This window comes from Leopardus geoffroyi, chromosome A3, assembly GCF_018350155.1.
Source record: "Leopardus geoffroyi isolate Oge1 chromosome A3, O.geoffroyi_Oge1_pat1.0, whole genome shotgun sequence".
Lineage (NCBI taxonomy): Eukaryota > Metazoa > Chordata > Mammalia > Carnivora > Felidae > Leopardus > Leopardus geoffroyi.
In genome coordinates, this window is record NC_059336.1 from 30624363 (window position 1) to 30638685 (window position 14323).

Here is a 14323-nt window from a genome sequence, read left to right on the forward strand (position 1 = left end):
GCCATGTCAATAATATTGTCTTCAAATGCATGAACATGAATTTCTCTCATTTAGATGGTCTTTCATTTCTTTCAGATATGTTTTGTAGTTTTCAGTGTATTACTCTTGCATTTCTTTTGTCAAATTTATTCCTAAGTGTTTTATCCTTTTTAATGCTACTGTGGATGGAATTGTTTTTTTAAATTTGTTTTGGGTTGTCCAATGTTTATATATAGAAATAAACTGATTTTCTCTATAATGATCTTATATCCTGTGACCTTACTGAACTCATTTATTAGTTTTTTATTCCTTTGCATTCCCTAAATGCAGGATGATCACTTCATCTGTGAATAAAGACAGCTTTATATCTTCTTTTCTAATCTGATTGTATTTCATTTTTCTTTCCTGAATTAATTGGCTAGAACCTCCAGTACACTGTTGAAAAGAAGTAGTAAATGCAGACATCCTTTCTTTGTTTCCAATCTTAGAGGAAAAGCATTTAGTATTTTATTATTAATTATGATGTTAGGATTTTATGTAGAAATTTTATATGCAAATTTCTTTTATTCCTAATTTGCTGAGAGTATTTAATCGTAACAGTCTATTATATTGTTTTCTGATATTAAATTAATCTTGCATTTCTGGTGTAAATCTCAGTCACAATCATTTTTATATATTCTGGGAATCAGCTTTGTGGAGGATTTATGAAGCTACGGTCATAAAAGATATTGGTCTATAGTTTTCTTTTTTTTTTTTATAAAGTTTATTTATTTTGAGAGAGAGAGAGTGAGTGAGTGAGCAGGGGAGGAGCAGAGAGAGGGAGAGAGAGAGAATTTTAGGCAGGCTCCATGCTGTCAGCACAGAGCCTGATGTGGGGCTCTAACTCACGAACTGTAAGATCATGAACTGAGCCAAAACCAAGAGTTGGACCTTTAACCAATGGAGCCACCTACAGGTGCCCCTGTAGTTTTCCTTTCTTGTGATTTTTTTTTTTTTTTTTTTTTTTTTTTTTGGCTTTGGTATCAGGCCAATACCCAGGATACCAAGGTATCATGGTAAGATAACATACTAGTCTCAAAATGAGTTGTGAAGTGCCCCAGTTCCTCTATTTTCTGAAAGAGTTCATGAAAAATTGGTATTATTTCTTCTTTAAATGTTTAGTAAAATTCAGTGAGCCTATCTGGGTTTGGGTTTTTCTTTGTGGGAAGACTTCATAAGTTATTCAATTTGTTTACTGTTCTAGGTCTATTCAGATTTTTTATTTCTTGAGTCAGTTCAGTGATTTGGATCTAAGAATATGCCCATTTCATCTGCATTTTAACATTCATCGTTCATGGTATCCCTTTATAATTCTTTTAATTTTTCTAAGATTTGGTAGTGTGTATCCTCTTTCATTCGGGATTTTAGTAAGTTGTATCTTCCTTTTTACTTGATCAGTTTAGCTCAGAGGTTGGTAAACTAAGGCACATGGCTTATTTTCACATAGTCTATAAGCTAGGAATATTTTTCACATTTTAAAAGGTGTGCTAAAAACTCAAACAAACAAGAATATATGAAAAAGACCACCTGTGGCCCTCAAAGCCCCAAATATTCACTCTCTGGTCCCTTATAAAAAAAATTACCAATTCTTGCTTTAGCTGAAGTTCTCAATTTTGTTAATCTTTTCAAAGAACCAACTTTTAATTTCACTGATTTTCCTCTGCATTTCCTTGTTTTGTATTTCATGGATTTCTACTCTGATCTTTATTACATCCTGCCTTCTACTTGGTTTGGGTTTAGTCTATTCTTTTTCTACTTCCTTATAGTGGAAGCTTAGGTCATGGGTTCGTATTCTTTACTCTTTCATTTAAAAAAAAAATTTATTTACTTATTTTGAGAGACAGTGAGTGCATGCATGAGCAGGAGGGGCAGAAAGAGAAGGAGAGAGAGAATCCCAAGCAGGCTCTGTGCTGTCAGCCTACAGAGCCCAACATGGGGCTCAATCCCACGAACCATGAGATCATGATCTGAGCTGAGATGAAGTCAGATGCTCAACTGACTGAGCCACCCAGGTGCCCCATCTTAACTCTTTTCTAATACAGGCATTTACAGCTATAAATTCTCTCTCTAACCTCTGCTTTAACTAGGTCCCTTTAATTTTTTAGAATTATCAAAGATCTATTTTTTTGAGCAATAATTAAAAAATAATTTATAGAATTTATAAAAAAACAAGTAGCAAATGATTATTACAAAAGTGATACCTTTGAATATAACTTTCAAAATTTTACTTTGTCACAATTTTTTTTTTTTTTGAGAGAAATAGAGAGAGCGTGATTGGGGTTGGGGCAGAAAGAGAGGGAGACACAGAATCTGAAGCAGGCTCCAGGCTCTGAGCTGTCAGCACAGAGCCTGATACGGGCCTCGAACTCACGAACCATGAAATCATGACCTGAGCTGAAGTCAGACGCTTAACCAACTGAGCTACCCAGGTGCCCTTTGTCACAACTTCTTAAGAGGCATACCCTGCATATGCTTAAAAATTTTTGAGGTGAAATTCACATAACATAAAATTAACCATTTTAAAGTGAGCAATACCAGTGTTATGTAGTGTCTTCACAATGTTGTGCAACCATCACCTCTAAGTCTAAAACATTTCATTACTCTAAATTCAGAGACACCCTGTATCCATGAAACAATCATTCCCTACACCCTCCCTACTCCCAGCCTTGGCAATCACCAGGCCATTTTCTCTTTCTATGGATTTACCAATTCTGGATATTTCATATATATAGCATCATTCAATAAATGACTTTAGTATCTGATTTCTTTCTTCGCATGTTTTTGAGGTTTTTACCCATACTGTAGCATGTATCAATACTTCATTCCTTTTTATGGGTGAACAATATTTTACTGTATGTATATATTACAACTTGTTTATCCATTCATCCGTTGATGGACGTTTGGGTTCTTTCCACCTTTTGGTTACTGTGCTGCTATCAACCTTTGTATATAAGGATTTGCTTTAGCACCTGTTTTAGTTCTTTTATATATATTCCTAGAAGTGGTATTAGTGGGTCATATATATTTCTACATTTAACTTTTTGAGGAACCATCAAACTGTTTTCCACAATGGCTATACCACTTTACATTCCCAGCAGCAATGTACTTTCTTCATAATTCAACTTTCTTCATATTCTCAATAATATTTCTTATTTTCTGTGATTTTTATTTTTTAAAATATCCACTCTCATGGGCATAAAAGTGGCATTTCACTGTGGTTTTGATGTACATTTCCCTAATGAGTAGTAATGTTAAACATCATTTTGTATGCTTATTTCACTTGTATATATTCTTTGGAGAAAAGTCTGTTTAAGTCCTTTGTGCATTTTTTTTTTTTTAATTTTTTTTTTTTTCAACGTTTATTTATTTTGGGGACAGAGAGAGACAGAGCATGAACGGGGGAAGGGCAGAGAGAGGGAGACACAGAATCGGAAACAGGCTCCAGGCTCTGAGCCATCAGCCCAGAGCCCGACGCGGGGCTCGAACTCACGGACCGCGAGATCGTGACCTGGCTGAAGTCGGACGCTTAACCGACTGCGCCACCCAGGCGCCCCTTGTGCATTTTTTAAAATGGGCTGTCTTTTTTTTTTGTTTTTTTTTTTGTTTTTTTTGACGTTTATTTATTTTTGAGACAGAGAGAGACAGAGCATGAACGGGGGAGGGGCAGAGACAGAGGGAGACACAGAATCCGAAACAGGCTCCAGGCTCTGAGCCATCAGCCCAGAGCCTGACGCAGGGCTCGAACTCACAGACTGTGAGATCGTGACCTGAGCTGAAGTCAGACGCTCAACCGACTGAGCCACCCAGGCGCCCCTAAAATGGGCTGTCTTTTTGTTGCTAAGCTAATAAGAGTTCTTTCTGTATTCTGGATACTAAACCCTTAATAGACACATAATTTATAATTATTTTCTCCCATTATGTAGTTTGTCTTTTATGTTTTGATAATTTCCTTAAATGTACAAAAAGATTAAATTTTGGTGAAGTCAAATTCATCTTTTTTCTTTTGTGGCTCATGCTTTTGGTGTCATACCTAGGAATCTATTGCTAAATCTAAGATCATGTAAGTTTACCTCTATGATTTTCTTCTAAGAGTTTTCTAGTTTCAGTTCTTATATTTAGGTCACTGGTCCATTTTGAGTTAATTTTTATGTAGGATATGAGAAATGGATCCAACTGTATTCTTTTGCATGTGAATATCCAGTTATCCTAGCATCATTTATTAGACTGTTCTTTCCATACTGGTCTTCACACTCTTGTCAAAAATCAACTGGCCATAGCTGGTTGGGATTCATTTCTGGACTCTCAAATCTATTCCATTGGTTTACACCAGTACCACATTGCTGTGATTACTGTAGCTTCATAGTAAGTTTTGAATTGGAAGTGTTAAGTTTTCCAACTCTGTTCTTTGTCAAAACTGTTTTGGTTTTGGGGGCCCCTTACAATTCCATAAGAATTTGTGGACTGGCTTTTCCATTTATGCAAAAAAAATGATTGAAATTTTTATAGAAATTACACTGACTCTATAGATTGCTTTAGGTAATCAATCCATTATTTTGGTTATTGTATTTTCATTTTCATCCAGTTCAAATGTTTTCTAATTTTGTGTTTTCTTTACCCATGGGCCATGTAGAAATATAGTATTTAATTCCAAATATTTGTGGGTTTCTCAAATTTCCTTCTTTTGGTGACATCTAATTTAATTCCATCATGATCAGAGAACACATCTTGTCAGGTTTCACTCCTTTTCAATTTATAGAGACTTGTTTTATGACCTAGCATAAAGTTTCCACTAAAGTTTAGTGGAACATAGTCATGCTCATTCATTGATGTTTTGTCCATGGCTGCTTTTGAGTTAAAACAGCAGAGTTGAGGCTGTGACAGAGACAATTCAGGTAATAAGTCTAAAATACTATGTGACCCTTTAAGAAAATTTTAACCAACACCTGGTAGCATATGGTCTATTTTGGAGGTTATTCCATGTGTGCTGAAGAACAATTGGTATTCTGCTGTCATTAGGTAGAGTATTCTATAAATGCCTGTTAAGTCAAGTTGGTTGATAGTGTTGGTTCAACTTTCATAGATCTTTGGTGATTTTTGGTGTAACTGTTCTACCCATTGAGAGTGAGGTCTTAAAATTTTCAATTCTTATTGTTGAATTACCTATTTTCCCCTTTAATTTTATCAGTTTTGCTTTGTGTATTTTGGGGCTCAGCTGTTAGGTGGGTATTTGTTTTTAACTGTTACATCTTCCTGATAAATTGATCATTTTATTATGAAATGTCTTTGTCTCATAATTTTTTTAAAAGTCTATCTTGTCTGTTGTTGGCATAGCCACTCTAGCTCTCTTACGCATATTCTTTGCAAGATTTCTCTTTTCCCATCATTTTCTGTCTTTGAATTTGGTGTGTCTCTTGTGACAGAATACTGTTGGACCTTTTTTTAATCCAGTCAGCCAATGTCTGCCTTTTAGTTGAAGTAATCTAGTCACATTCAATGTTATTATTGCTATGCTTGGGTTTATGTGCCATTTTGCTATTTGTTTTCCATATATCTCATGTCTTTTTTCTGACCTTTTTTGTATTGAGTGGATATTTTCTAATGTACCATTTTAATTCCTTTTTTGAATTTTAAAATATTTTTCCCTAATTGATAATTTATTGACATAATTGTAGATTCGTATGTAGTTGTAAGAAATAATAGATCCTTTGTATATTTTGCCAAGTGTCCCACAGTGCTAACATTTTACAGTATAAATCGTAACTATACAGAGCGCCTGGGTGGCTCAGTCAGTTAGGTGCTTGACTTCAGCTCAGATCATGATCTCGCAGTTTGTGAGTTTAAGCCTCCATTGTGCTCTGTGCTGACAACTCAGAGCCTGGAGCCTGCTTCGGATTCTGCGTCTCCCTCTGTCTGCCAGTCCCCTGCTTGCGCTCTGTCTCTCTCTCTTTGTCGCTCAAAAATAAACATTAAAAAATCATAACTATATATTAGTTATATTTATAACGATAACATCACAAACGGGATAGCCGTTGATATAACCAAGCTTACTCAGATTTCCTCAGTTTTCCTTACGGTTTGTTCCTGCATGCATGCATATGTGTGTATCTACCACCATAGAGAAGAATACTGAACAGTGCGAACACCAGAAGGATTCTTTCATGAAAACACACTACTGCCCTTCACTCTCAGGACTTAACCTCTGGCAATGACCAGTATGTCCTCCATGTCTAAGATGCTGTCATTTCAAAATTGATACATAAATGGAATAATTATGGAACTTTTTAGAGTTAGCTTTTAGCTTTTTCCACTCAGCCTAATTCTCTGGAGATTCAGGTAGGTTATTGCATGTATAGTTTGTTCCTTTTTATTCCACAGTTATGTATGTACCACAGTTTGTTTAGTCATTCATCTGCTGAAGGACATCTGGGTTGTTTCCAGTTTTGGCTATTACAAAAAAATCTGCTATGAACATTTGGGTACAACACACTTCTAAAATCCATGGGTCAAAAGAGGTCTCAAAGGATACTTACAAAAAAATACAGTAAAGTTGACTGAAAATGGAAATACAATACATCAACATTTGTGGGACACAGATCAAGCAGTACCTAGAGGGAAATTCATACCACTAAAACGTATAACATTAGAATAGGAGAATTTCAAATCAATCTAAACTCCATATCAAGACTCTAGAAAATGAGCAAAATAAACCCAACTTAAACAGAAAGAAGGAAATAAAGAGCAGAAATCAATGAATTAAAAAAAGGAAAATGATCTAGAAAACCAAAGAAACAAAAAGCCGAGACTGTTCTTTGAAAAGATCAATAAAACTGACAAACCTGTAGCAGGATTTAAAAAAAAAAAAAAAGGCACAAATTACCAATATCAAAAATTAAACAGGAGGTATCACTACAGATCCTGCAGCCATCAAAAGGATTAGGGCATACACACATAAATTTAACAACCTAAATAAAAAAGACCAATTCCTCAAAAAACACAAACTACCATAACTCTAATATAAAGTAATTTGAATAGCTTTGTAACTTTTAACAGTTGAGTGTGTCATTTAAAAATACACAAAAAAGAAAGCTCCAGGCCCATATGATTTTACCTGAGAATTCTACCAAATGTTTAAAGAAGAATTAAAACCAATTATTGAAGATCTCTTGCGGAAAACAGGAGGAAATACTTTCTAATTAATTTTTTGAAGCTAGTATTACCCTGGTTGCCAAAGCAGATAAGGACAGTTATCTCATGAACATAAACATAAAAATTCTCAACAGAATTTAGCAACTAGAATTCAGCAATATATAAAAAGAATTTTATATCAGGACCAAGTGGAGCTTATTCCAAGGATGTAAAGCTGGCTTAATATTTTTTTAAAAAATCAATGCAATCACTATATTAAACAGCTAAAGGATACAAAAAAATCATATAACCATAATAATTAATGCAAAAAAAAAAAGCATCTGACAAAATTCAACATCAATTCAATATAAAAACCCCCAGAAATACAGGATTAGAAGGGAACTTCCTTGACTTGATAAAAAGCATCTACAAAAAATAACAACAAAAAAATCAAACACAAAAATACATGTGTTAAAATGTAGTGAGCCACAAATGGGATGTATAGCTTTCATGACTAGGAGGGAAGACTATGAAGCAAAGAAAACTGGGTCATTTTAGTAAAATCTCAGAAGGAACAAAAGTTGTATGTGTGGGGGAGTAGTCATAAGAAAGCAAATGAAGGAAATATAAAATAAAATGGTAGGAACAAGATCTAAAGTTAATTATGAGGAAAATAAATGGTTTAAATTCCCTTAATAAAAAAGAGACTCTAAGACTACATAAAAACAATAATCAGTTATATGCTGTTTATAAGAAAATACTTAAGACAATTCTAAGAATTTTCTAAATGAGGATGGTGATAGGAAAAATGAGCAAAAATATTTCAGGTAAATATTGTATAAGTGCCAATTTCAAACAAGTAGAAATGAAGGCAGAAACAGGTTACATGGAACAATGATGCTTTATGATTAAAAAATTAGAGGTATAATATAACCAAATAAGACATATAGACATAAACCTTTACTTAACACAGCATCCAAATACAGAAGCAAAGGTTATTAGAAACACACTAAGAATTTGGTAAAAATATAACCATGGTGCAGCCTAGAGAGAGAGAGAGAGAGAGAGAGAGAGAGAGAGAGAGAGAATATAAACAATACCATTAACAAATAATAAATATACATTTAGAACTTTGTATCTTACAGAGAAAACACATTCTTTTCAAATGACTCTGGAACATCTACATTTAGATAAACTGTTTATTATAAGGAACATTTAAAAGATCACATTCTGTGCCCACAATGCAATAAAATTAACTCAACAGTAAAAAGATAAACAAAAGAAAACTAACTACTTGGGAATTCAAAAAATAATCTTTGAAATGACTTGGGTCCAAGAGGTAATCAAAATAAATTATAGACCATTTAGAAATTAATCACATTGGAGGAAAAAGCCTTGTACTAAGAGAAAAATTCATAATCTTCAATCTTGTATTACCAATCTTTATGAAAATAAATGAGCAAAAGAATTCACTTTAGAAGCTAGAAAAAGAGTAAATCAAACAGAATAAACTAGAAGAATGTATTAATAAAGGTCAAACAGAAATAGATGGGTTAAAACAAAAAATTCCACAGGGGAACTGAAATCAACCAACTAACCAATAAAATATTAAGAATGTGAAAAAGATAAAAACTAGTGTTATGCTGACATTTAAAAAAATCTTATAAGAGAATTCATTTATAAATGTATGATTTTATAGGAATATATAGAATTTTATAGGAATAGGAACCAAACTGGCTGAAGAAGAAATCTTGAAAATATACAACTGTGTCTTCATAAAAAGGTCCAGACACTGATGGCAATGGAGGTGGAACTCCATCTAAACTTGTACAGATAATTCCACTACCAAAAAAACTGACCCAGAGTACAGAAACAAAGAAAAAACAAAAAAGGTAGAGAGCATCCCAACATCTTTAAGCAGGTAAGCATAATCACGAAACCAAAACTAAAACTATACAGTGGAGTTCACAAACTTGAGGCTTATGTGCTAAATCTGGGCTTGTGAATATGTTTTGTTTAGCATATACAAAGTTTTAAAAATTGAGATTAGGGGTGCCTGGGTGGCGCAGTCGGTTAAGCGTCCGACTTCAGCCAGGTCACGATCTCGCGGTCCGTGAGTTCGAGCTCCGCGTCAGGCTCTGGGCTGATGGCTCAGAGCCTGGAGCCTGTTTCTGATTCTGTGTCTCCCTCTGTCTCTGCCCCTCCCCCGTTCATGCTCTGTCTCTCTCTGTCCCCAAAAAAAATAAACGTTGAAAAAAAAAAATTGAGATTAACAGTTTAAATTTGGGAGATATACAATTTGTGGGGCACCTGGGTGGCTCTGTAGATTAAACATCTGATTCTTGATTTTGGTTCAGGTCACGATCTCACAATTTGTGAATTGGCATCCCAAATTGGGACTCTGTGCTGACAGTGTGAAGCCTCCTTGGGATTCTCTCTCTCCCTCTCTCTGCTCCATATATGTATGTATGTATGTATGTATGTATGTATGTGTGTGTGTATATATATATATATATATATATATATATATATATATATATATATAAAATTTGCAATGTCCAGCTTTACATGGAAAAACATCAGAAGACCTAATAATTCTGGGCTTCATTCTTGCAGGGCAACAATTGCTCAGTGGCCTTGGGGCCTCCAAGCTGCTATGCTGCTGTGCAACTGGGAGGTGAGGAGGGGACATTCTTACATACTAGGGGACATTCTTACATACTAGGGGCATAGTGACCCCTGGGCTAAGTCACTATGCTCTCATTTGTCACAATTTCCACTATCCCCTAATACTCCCTAACTCTGAACCAAATGTCAGTAGGTCACTTGTACTTATCCTGTTACTTTTCTCAAAGTAGATAAATATTTCTACCTCTATCAAAAGAAAGAAAGAAAGAAAGAAAGAAAGAAAGGAAGGAAGGAAGGAAGGAAGAAAGGAAGGAAGGAATCAAGGACTGTATGATTTTGTTTTCTACCCAAGTGTACTTGAGTGATTCAATTTTCTGCCTGGCCCTATTGCCACCAAGTTTGTTGCCTTTCCCTTATGATTTCTATCTTTGATTTTCCCACATCAGATAATAGAAATTCTCACCTATACCCTTTCTTAATACCTACGTGGTACTTAACCCATCTAGAAACTATTGCGTGGAAAAAAGGCCTAAAATTGTTTTTCCAAATGGTTAGTCATCTATTGCAAAAGCACTTGTAAAGCTCTTTCTTCACTGTCTTAAAATTCTACCTTTTTCAGAGTCACTTTTTACATATGTCTGGGTCTGTTCCTGGATTCTGCAGTCCCTTCACTTTTTTCTATCTATGATAATGGCCTGCACCAGCATGCAATGTTTTGTTTTAATATAGCTTTATCATACCAATAATTAATACATGATAGGGCAATATTTCCATTATTACTCTTCTTTTTTAATATTTTCAGTAAGTCTTTATGTATCATCATCATCATTATTATATTATTATTATTATTATTATTATTATTATTATTTGAGAGAGCACGTGCATGCATATGGGAGAGGGGCTGAGGAAGACAGAGAATCCTAAGCAGGTTCCATACTCAGAGTACGGAGCCCAACAGGGGCTCTATCCCATGACCCTAGGATCACGACCTGAGCTGATACCAAGAGTTAGATGCTCAACGACTGGGCCACCCAGGTACTCCTCAAGGCTTTCTTATACCATTTTTTTTTCCAGATAAACAAAAGATATCCTGTTGGGAAGTTGACTGAAAGTATATTAAATTTATAGCTTACTTCAGGGAACTTATTTTTCATTTATTCTAGTTTCATTTTATGCCTTTCAGTAGACTTTATAGCTATATTCATACAGGTTTTATACTTTCCTTTAGTTTATTCCTAGTTATTACATGTACTTTTGCTGTTATTATGAATGGGATCTTTTCTTCCATTATGTTTTCTAAGCTGGTTATTCCTGGCATAGAGAAAAGCTACTGCTTTTTGTATATTTACTTTGAAGCCTAACATGGAAAAATTTTTTAGGGTAGGTGTGACTAAATGCCTACATAAAAATAAAGCACTCACAGTGCTTAATAAAGCACTCACAGCTCTGAGCAGTGAGACCCCAAGAACAACTAGCTACAAAACATACACCAAGGCAAATGAACATAGTGACTTTCAATCAGGCTTTTTACTTATATATCACCTAAAATAATTGTTATAAATATATTCTCACCAAATATAACTTTACTTTGAACTAGGTGATCTCTGGCTCATTGTTCTGACAATAAAATAGAAAATTTACAAGTTGTCTTTCAAGACCCTGCCCAAATGGGACAGTGCCCAAACAGTATGTGCTTTAGAAGATGCAATCTTTTTGTCTTCTAAGCATAACCAAAGATGGTCTCAGGAATGAATTACAAATATAAGAAAACCAAGATACATCCTTGTTTGTTTAGCTAGAGCATAGGAAAACAACTGCAGAAGAGATTATTCTCTCAGACCTGTGACTGAGGTTCAGCTGATGAGCCACAGTGTGGCCTTACTAGGCTGGCCAGGACCTGGCTCTACTGCAATAACTTGAGCCTAAAAGAATTAGATGGCAGGTTCTATGTCTCTATTAATAGTCAGGAGCAGATGTGGAGCCTCTGCAGCTCAGTCCAAGCTGACTGTTCTCTACTTTGTCAGAGGCCAATAAAACCACAACACATCTATTATGAGTTGGATTTGGTATATTTCACTACTAAAGAATACAGGAATTTGATTGAATGTGTGCATCTCTGGAAGGATGCCTAAGAAATTGATAACATGAGCTGCTTTTTGTGAGGGGATGAGGTATCTAGGAGGACAGAGTCTTCATTATAGAATTTTCTGCATCTTTTTAATTTTTTGTATTTAAAGTAAAAGAAAAAATCCAGTGATGTATCTGACTAGTATTTGTCTATGTCTATAAAAGCTGGTAGAGCCAACGGTATTAAAAGATTTAATGTTTACTTTTGAGAGAGAGAGAAGCACAGAGTGCAAGTGGGGGAGGGGCAGAGAGAGAGGGGGAGACAGAATCTGAAGCAGGCTCCCTCTGAGCTGTCAGCACAGAGCTCTGTGCAGAGCTCGAACTCACAAATGGTGAGATCATGACCTCAGCCGAAGTCGGACGCTTAACCGAATGAGCCACCCAGGCTTCCCTGGTATTAAAGGGCTTAAAGGGAGCAAGTATTAGAAGTCCATTGGTATAGAAGCATAAAGTATATGTACAGAATTAAGCATACATTTCCTGCCATATCTACAGTGCACCAGTGAATGTCAAGCATTTAGGTCCCCCAGAAAGCATCCCTATACCACGTTAGAATACTTCCAAGTTTAGCAGAGAAACACTGCTTAAAATCACTTACACTCCTTGATTCTAAATCTATTCTAATGTACCAAAGTTATACAGTAATTTTAATTCCATTGCCCCCATGTGACTTACATAAGAGAAAGTACAAAAGTTTTACTCATGCCTAGTCAACACTTGAGTTCACCTGAAAATTCCTTTTTTTTAACAAAAAACTTTTTAAGTTTATTCATTTATTGAGAGAGACAGAAAGAACAAGAGAGGGAGGGTCAGAGAGAGCGGGGGAGAGAGAGAATCCCAAGCACTCAACGCTGTCTGCACAGAGCTGGATATGGGGCTCAAACTGTGAGATCATGACCTGAGCTGAAACCAAGAGTTGGATGCCTAACCAACTGAGCCACCCAGGTGCCCCTGGTTCACCTGAAAATTCTATTTCTCATGATAAGTCTGTAAATTGACAGTCTTCTGAGCTTTGGTCAACAAGATTTTCCTAGGCCCTGGTTATCCTTGAGTATAGGTTAAGGTTGCATTTCCATATGTGCAGAGGCCCAAACCCCAGAATGCAGAACCTCAGGTAGAGGTCATGCCCTGAGGTGCTTTGTGCCTGAGTACCTAAGCTGCTCCTCTTAGATGGTACCACCAACTCACTTCCTTCAAAGTGCTCCAGTCTATCACTTTCAGAAATTTCCTCTGCATTCCCAGTCTTTTATAATCTCCTCTGGTACTGGGCTATTGGAGATTCTAAGATATCAGGGCTCAAAAATCTTTCATCTTCAAAAGGCAGACAACTAGACAAGATAATTGGTTGGTATTCTGTAAATATTTCTCTAAATGCATCTTGTGTTATCTGAGTTACAAGTCTAAGGTCATTTTTATCTTTCATCCTCCAGAGGATAGTTATTTCCAGTGTTAAACTGGTAAGTAGGTATGTGAGTATACTGTCTTTAAGGGTCAAATCTGGAAAATAAGTACACGCCAAACTCTCAACCTGCAGGCAAAGGTTTTTCTCTACAATAACTTCAGTTTTTCCTTTACTGAAACTTCTTCCTATTTGTAACACTCCCCCCCCCCCCCATTATTTGGAGGAGAGTTGCAGGAGCAAAAAACTAGGTATACAGGATTTGTTATAACCTATTTGTCTATTCCATGAATTTTAACCTGAATCTTTCCATTTGGCCTTAATTTTATTGACCACTCCACTATTCTTTAAAAAAATTTTTTTAATATTTATTTTTGAGAGAGAGAGAGAAAGAGAGAGACAGAGTGCAAGCGGGGGAGGGCAGAGAGAGGGGGACACAGAATCCGAAGTAGGCTTCAGGCTCTGAGCCGTCAGCACAGAGCCTGATGCAGGGCTCGAACTCACCAACTGTGAGATCAAGACCTGAGCTGAAATCAGATGCTCAACCCGCTCAATCCACTGAGCCACTTAGGTGCCCTGACCACTCCACTATCCTGATAACATTTTTTTCCCCTTAAGGGATGTACATTTTTTTAAAAAATATTTTTACCACGGTGCTTCAAGGTGGTTTTTTTTTTTTTTTAATTCTAACTAGTTCTTTTTAATAGTCTTTGTGTCTTTTATTCTTTTTAGTCCTATTATTGACAATTCCATTCCTTCTCCATTTCAGTTTTTTTTTTTTTTTTTCCCTGCTTCTTCTATTACCATTGTTTTCTCTGGTTTTGTACACAGCTTTTCTCTTTGTTGGTATTGCCCAAGTTCTAAAATCAAGGCTGTGGTGCTACCTTTGCTCGCCACAACTGAACTCTGTCTTCTTATACATTTTATATTTCAGATGTTTGTTATTTTGGTGGGTCTCTTTTTACTCTGTCATATTCCCAGTAATTATTCTGTGTTGGCTCCATGAAGACTTTCTCTCCATTTTTG

At 35.7% G+C, this 14323-nt stretch overlaps 1 protein-coding gene across 3 annotated transcripts in view; it reads right to left on the reverse strand.

Moving 5' to 3' along the window:
• The window catches only part of RNF24 (ring finger protein 24), a 73489-nt gene that overhangs the window by 32189 nt on the left and 26977 nt on the right, over positions 1-14323 (reverse strand). The gene's annotated exons all lie outside the window — the stretch shown is intronic.